Source organism: Euphorbia lathyris, chromosome 4 (assembly GCF_963576675.1).
Source record: "Euphorbia lathyris chromosome 4, ddEupLath1.1, whole genome shotgun sequence".
Lineage (NCBI taxonomy): Eukaryota > Viridiplantae > Streptophyta > Magnoliopsida > Malpighiales > Euphorbiaceae > Euphorbia > Euphorbia lathyris.
Window position 1 is genome coordinate 65792822 of NC_088913.1, and position 7366 is coordinate 65800187.

Genomic DNA, 7366 nt, shown 5'->3' on the forward strand with positions numbered 1-7366 from the left:
TCTAACATACTCTGCACTTTAAAATTTATTGAAGTATTACTGTGACACTTTAAATTGTTTGGGCCAATAAGACAAACTGATATTTGACCCACCAATCATCATCACTCTTTTCATTGAATGGGATGCATTACTCTAATATTACAATAGAAAATTCTCATATTTATGATTTTCAAGGGAGAAATTACGTAGAGTGAGGTTGGATCAAATTACAAGAAGGTTTTAAGAGGAAGTGGAAAGGGTCATTTGCATCGGAAATGCTAATACTCCACTATGAACTTGAATATTAAGTTCAACAATTAATTAAAAACAAATCCCTATGCATTGGAACGCAAACAACATTTAATAAATACAGATCGATGTTGATATCTTTCTGGGTGTATAAATAACAACAGAAACAATCATACCTAACATATTTTATCTCTTTCAATTCATATACTCAGAAACAATGTCAGAGCCAAGTTCTAAGGTGAAACTCAAACTTCTGATAGACAGAAAGAATGAGAAAGTCCTTTTTGCTGAAGCAAGCAAAGAGTTTGTGGATTTCCTATTCAGTCTCATGTCATTGCCATTAAGACAAGTTGTGAAGCTCTTAACAAAGAATAAAATGGTGGGCTGCATTGGGAATCTATACGATAGCATTGAATCACTGAGTGAAACTTACATGAAATCACCTCATATTGTTGAATCCGTTTTGAACCCAAAAGCACCCATGGTGTCCTTTCAAAACCCTCTTTTGTTGTGTAATGGTGAGTTTGTAAAGAAAAAGGAGGTTTATGTGTGTGATTAAATTCATCATAACGTGGCTGATGATCCTAACACTGTTTGTCCCGGTTGTAATAGAAAGATGACCATTAAGTGGCCCTTTGTTGAGTCTGGTACTGCGAAAAAAGTGGCTTCTGCCAGCGCCAGTGGTGGTGGGTTTGTGGAAGGAGTGGTTACGTATATGGTTATGGACAATTTAGAAGTGAAGGCTATGTCCACCATTTCTAGTATTGCTTTGATCAATTCCTTTGGTATTAAGGATCTTGGTTCTCTTGAAGAGCAGCTTGTTAATGTTGGTGTTGAAGAGGTATGTTTTAATTATTTGTTATTTATATCCATTCAGATCTTAGCTATCTATTTATGTTATTGAAATTAATAAATTTTTGGTGTTAGGGGTTGATGTATTCCTGCTTGTTGTATGTATGGGTTTAATAGTTACAAAATGTTTGTTTGTTTGTTAGTTTTCTTCTTTCTTGTTGGTTTTGATGGTCCACAGGAAACAATTCCTATATGTAGTTAAGTATTATGATATGTAAATTGTCTTGGTTTGATTAATATTAGTACACATTTTTAATTTATTTTGGTCTGTTGCTTGGTTTTTATCATCAATTAGTTGTTTTATAGGATTTGAATCAATTGTTGGTTATTAAGTTTGATACGTGGAACATGATTGATAACTCGGGAAAAAATCCTTGATCGGAGCACTTCCCTGTGAGGCGCCGTTGGGATCGGCCGGGGACACTCCGATGCCAAAGTCAGTAAGGAAGATCAAGAGAGCAAACTGAATTGACAAAGGGTAAGTAAAAGTGTACCTTGATAGCCTAGGGGTGTAGGCTATATATAGCTAGGAAGTCGTAACCTTCAGCAACTAGAAGGTCTCCATTAATGCTCCATTAATGGCGGTTACTGGTTACCTTTAAGCTGGCGGTTAGCTAATTGATAGCTCATTAATGATCTTTATGGCCGAGTCGGCGGTTAGCCGTTACTGTGATGAATCAGGTGAAAGAGGAGATTCGCCTCATAGGTTCGCCAGCGGATCACTTAGAGCTAGTCTAGGGAGATCCGCCAGCTGACTTACTTTGCTACGTGGCATACTTAAAGGCAAATATCTCTTTTGGTCCTCATGATAATATCTCGATGTTATCAATGATATTAGTCATGTAAAAGTTGTTCAAAAATTAAATCAATTCCAGTGACACAACCTGATCTGTTCCTATCTAACCCAAAGATAATAAATTATTTTAAGAATCAAACAGTTTAACTAGTTATTATTCAATCAAATTAAACACAGAAAATATTAAGAATAGAGGACTAAATTAATTGAATTATTATTTGGACAAAAACAACTTTTATTAATTTTTGGGAGAAACCTAATACATCACACTATATAGCTCACCAACTCACAACTCTATAGCCTATGCTTTTTCTTTTTTCCTGGTTACAAATCTCATTAAGCTATGCCTATATTTATACTAGATTAGAACTAATTTCCACCGCACAGTTTTGGTCGGTGGATGACCAAAAAATCATCATTAATTTTCAAAGTCTACAAAATTCTAGACAATTCTTTTTAAGTCGGTGATGTTTCTATTTTTATTATTTATTTTATTTCTATTATTTTAATACTCCCCCTCAGCACCGATTTAATATCTCGTACTTCTTGTCATTCCAAGTTGCTTTTTGAGCTGTTCAAATTTTGCACCGTTTAGTCCTTTTGTAAATATGTCAGCAACTTGGTCTTCAGTCTTCACATCACGTAAGACTTTCTCTCGTACGAAATGATAATGCACCTCGACATGTTTCGTTCTGGCATGGAACATTGGATTTTCAGTCAAGTGTATCGCTGACTGATTGTCACAGTATAGCTGTACCGAGTAATCTACTAGCTGATGAAGATCTTTCATAAGCTGTAATAGCCAGGTACATTCTTAAGCTGATGTTGCTGCTGCCCTATACTCTGCCTCGGTACTTGATAATGAAACCGTAGGTTGTCTTTTGTTGCACCAATATATAGGTCCGGATCCAAGACTAAACACATAATCTGTAGTCGAACGTCTGGTGTCATGATCTCCAGCGTAATCAGCATCACAATATCCGCGCACCTCACTCTTTCCTCCTTTCTTGTATAAAATACCATAATCCATCGTACCTCGAACATATCGAAGAATTCGTCGAATAGCTTCTAAATGAGCCTTCTTCAGATTCTGCGTAAACCGACTTACCATACTTACTGCATATGATATGTCTGGCCTCGTCAGAGTGAGATATATCAGGCTTCCAACTAGTTGTCTGTACATCGTAGCATCTTCTAAGTCATTTCCTTCAGCGGAACATAACTTTACATGTACTTCTACCGGAGTTGTAATAGGCTTGCATTCGAGCATCCCAAACTTCTCCAAAAGATCTTTAGCATACTTATGTTGACACAAGAAAAGCCCTTCCTTCGTGTGTTCAACTTCAAGACCAAGGAAATGATTTAACTCTCCCAATGATTTCATTTGAAATCGTACTGATAAGTTGGCTCTAACTTGATTGATCTCAGCAACATCATCACCTGTAATGATCAGATCATCAATATAAACTAATACTATAGCCAACTTCTTACCTTGGACCTTCACGAACAAACTGGAATCAGCTGGTGCCATCATGTAGCCACTTTGAATCAGGAACTCTGCTATTTTCTCATACCATGCTCTTGGTGCTTGCTTCAATCCATACAATGCTTTCTTCAGCTTGCATATATAGTTTGATTGAGCCTTGCTCTCGAACCCTTGAGGCTGGTCCATGTATATCTCTCGATCCAATTCCCCATGTAAGAAAGCATTCTTCACATCCATTTGAAACATCTTCCAATCTTTGCTGGCTGCAAGTGCAAGTAGAACACGTATTGTGGTGATCTTTGCAATTGGACTAAATGTCTCGTCATAGTCCAGACCATACTTCTGTGAGAATCCTCGAGCCACTAATCGAGCTTTATATCTCTCAATTGAACCGTCAGGGCACTGCTTTACTTTATAAACCCATTTGGAGGAAATAGGCTTCACATCTTTAGGTTTGGGAACTAAATCCCAAGTCTCGTTCTGCTTCAAGGCATCTATTTCTTCTTGCATAACCTTTCTTCACTCCTTAATTGAGGATGCTTCTTCGTACGTCTCAGGCTCTGATAACATTGTGATATTATCCCAAGGATCAAAAGGGATATTTGATTAAAGAACGCCACGTGTTAGTCGCCTGATATAGGAATTCCGCGGCGTATCGAAGTAAAGAGATCCGACGGGCGGATCACCTAAAACACGCCAAGAATGACCCGCTGGCGAACCTATGAGGCGGATCTCCATAAGCTCTCAATCCGCCATGAGAACAGCAGAGCCGACCTTGTAATAAAGACCATTAATGAGCTATCAATTATCTAACCGCCGACTTAAGGGTAACCAGTAACCGCCATTAATGGGGCATTAATGGAGACTTTCTAGTTACTGAGAGTTACAACTTCACAACTATATATAGCCTATGTCTCAGGCTATCAAGGTACACACATTCATCTTTACCCTTTGTCAATTCAGTTTGCACTCTTGTTCATCCTTACTGACTTTGGCATCGGAGCTTCCCCCCGTCGAACCCAACTACGCCCCCACAGGGACGAAAGCTGATCAGAAACTAAATAGGAATTGATCCACGTGCCTCGCGGATCAAACACTGAAGCAGATCATCTAGCTAAAATGGCTTCCAGCAAGGAGAATTGGGTAGATCTGCAATGTCCATTCGAAGTTAAGGCAGCTCCGGCATTCGCCTCGGAAGAAGTATCCCTACTCACGGCAGTAGAGGGTGATTGGAGGTCCGCCATCCGCCTGTATCTCCTAGATGGAGCACTACCTACGGACAAAGAAGAGGCTCGGCGGATAGTTAGGAAGGCGGCTTATTTCTCCATGGTAAATGACCACCTCTATAAAAAATCTTTTAGCCATCCTTGGTTAAAATGTATTTTGCCAGAAGAGGGACAACAAGTCCTCAAGGAGCTGCATGAAGGAGCATGTGGAGCCCATGAGGCATCCGCCTCCATCTTAAAAAAGTCCAGGATAGCAGGATTTTATTGGCCCACGGCAGAACTTGATGCATAGAAACTGGTGGAATCTTGCCATAGTTGTCAGATTCATGCGAATGAATCTCATACTGCCAAACATCTCCAAAGGCCCATCCTTGAAGGTCGACCCTTTGCCCTCTAAGGAATTGACATCATTGGGCCATTTCCTCCCACTTGTAGGAAAAGGAGGTATGTGGTAGTAGCCGTAGATCACTTCACCAAGTGGGTAGAGGCTGAAGCTGTTTCCTCCATCACTGCTGAAAGAATAGTAGAGTTTGTCAAAGATAATATCGTGGGAAGATATGGCATTCCTCACACAATTATCACTGATAACGGAACGCAATTCAACTGTGGCGAGTTCAAAGCTTTCTGTGAAAAATTGGGCATTTTAAACAGATTTGCCTCCGTATATTACCCACAATCCAACGGTATGACTGAAGTCACGAATCAGACAATCGTAAAAGGAATAAAGAAGCGAATGGGGGAGCATGATAAGAAATGGGCGGATCAGTTAACAAGCGTCTTATAGACGTATCGTACTACTCCTCATACGGCCACGGGCGAAACCCCATTCGCCCTTTCTCATGGCGTAGAAGCTGTAATCCCAGTCGAGATATTGGTTCCGAATGACCGAGTTGCATTCTATTGCGAGGAGGACAACGGTCAGCGATTAAGAGAAAGTTTTGATCAAGTGGAAGATAAGAGAGACAAGGCATATGTGCGTATGGCGGCTTATAAACAGCGGATCGCAGCTTATCATGACAAAAACGCTAGACTTGTAGAATTGAATGTAGGGGATCTCGTGCTCCGCAAGGCCGACAAAATCCAATCAAAAGAAGGGAAGGGCAAGTTAGGGCTCTCCTGGACAGGTCCATATCGCATAGTGGACAAGATTGGGTTCGCCACATTTAAAATCCAGGACATGGATGGAAATACATTGCCACACACTTGGAATCTCCAAAATCTCCGTAAGTACTTCGACAGAAAATAGAATGTAAACAAGGTCTTGAGTACTCTTTTTCCTTTAATAAGCTTTTTTCCCATGTGGTTTTTCTTGTTAAAGGTTTTAATGAGGCTCACATATAAGACCCGCTTGCTGTAATAAAGCATATTGTCTATCAAATAAAAAGCAATTGTTCTATTGTCCGTATTCTTTTTAAGTATTTTTTGCAGCAATATAAATATTCCAGTCTCAAAAAGAGGGGGGGCATTAAACGCTCTCCACATTAAAAAGTACTGCTATCTCATAGCTACTTTTTCTCCTCAAAGATAGGAGAACAATCTCATGGGCGGATCCATCTGTGAACGATCCCCATTCAAGATAGAGTTAAAACGTTTCTTGGACGCAAGGTCTTTACACTCTCTTACTCCCTTCCCAAAGAAGGGTTCACAAGACCTACAGGCGGATCACTTCACCTCAAAGATAGGTAGCAAGTTGATCCCTAAAGGCAGCTTTACTTCCTCTACATGAATAAAACAGCTTCAAACCTTCACAAAGGTTCGCTCAATGGAGTATGGATGGCCACCTACTCCAAAATAAATCCAAAAAGCCTATGTATATATTTACTTGCGCAAACGTAAAGGAAGAATAAATAGCAAACATAAGGATTAAAAAGTGTACTTCAAGTTTTACAAACAAAATAAAACATCAAGTAACAACAAGAGCATCCTCCTTAACATTCTTCTCGCCAGAAGCACTTGCTTGAGAAGCTTCCTTCTCGACAGCCTCGGATACGCCCACCAAGGAGACCTCCTTTTCCACGGAAGGTGTTTCCCCAGGAAAAGGGGTGCCATCGGTTATCGGCTCCTCACCAGACTTCGGAGGCACTTCCTCGAGGTCCATTAGCTTGACGTTGGTGGCAAGTTTGCTTTCTTCAACGGGTCCCTTCATCCATTTCCGAACATAGTCACGGAGGTAGTCCTTGATGTCCGGGATTTTATTAAATTTAAGAACATCTTCTGGGTCTGGAACGGCGAACTGCGGATCTGTGAAATCGATCTCAGGATGCGCCAGTGAGACATACGCCATGATCAGTTCGCCGTAAAAGAAAGCTTGCTCACCAGGCATGTACTTAGCTTCTTCTACAGCATTCTCATGCTCCTTGGAATCTGCCTCAATCTTCTCCTTTAGCTTCTTTATCTCAGCATCCTTAAGGGCCATGGCAGACGTGGCGGATGCGATATTCGCCCTGGCATCAGCTATTTCTTTCTCCAACCTTTCTATGGTAGCCTTATCCGTCACGTCTTGAAGGAGCTCAGCTTCCATAGCACGTATGCGAGTATACATCTATCAAAGACAAACAGTTTTGTCAAAATGAAGGAGCAAAGGAACAAAGATATAACTTTTTCTGAAAACAGGGAGAGTCATTCTAGCAAAGGGATCTACCGTAAGAAGCTCCATCTTTCCCCTTTGAGCATGGATTGATCCTGGAATCTGGTTCTGATTCCTCTGTATCTCGCCCAGCTGACCCAGAGCCTCATCTAGGTCATTGATAACAGATTCATTCTCTAAAGATCCCTGGA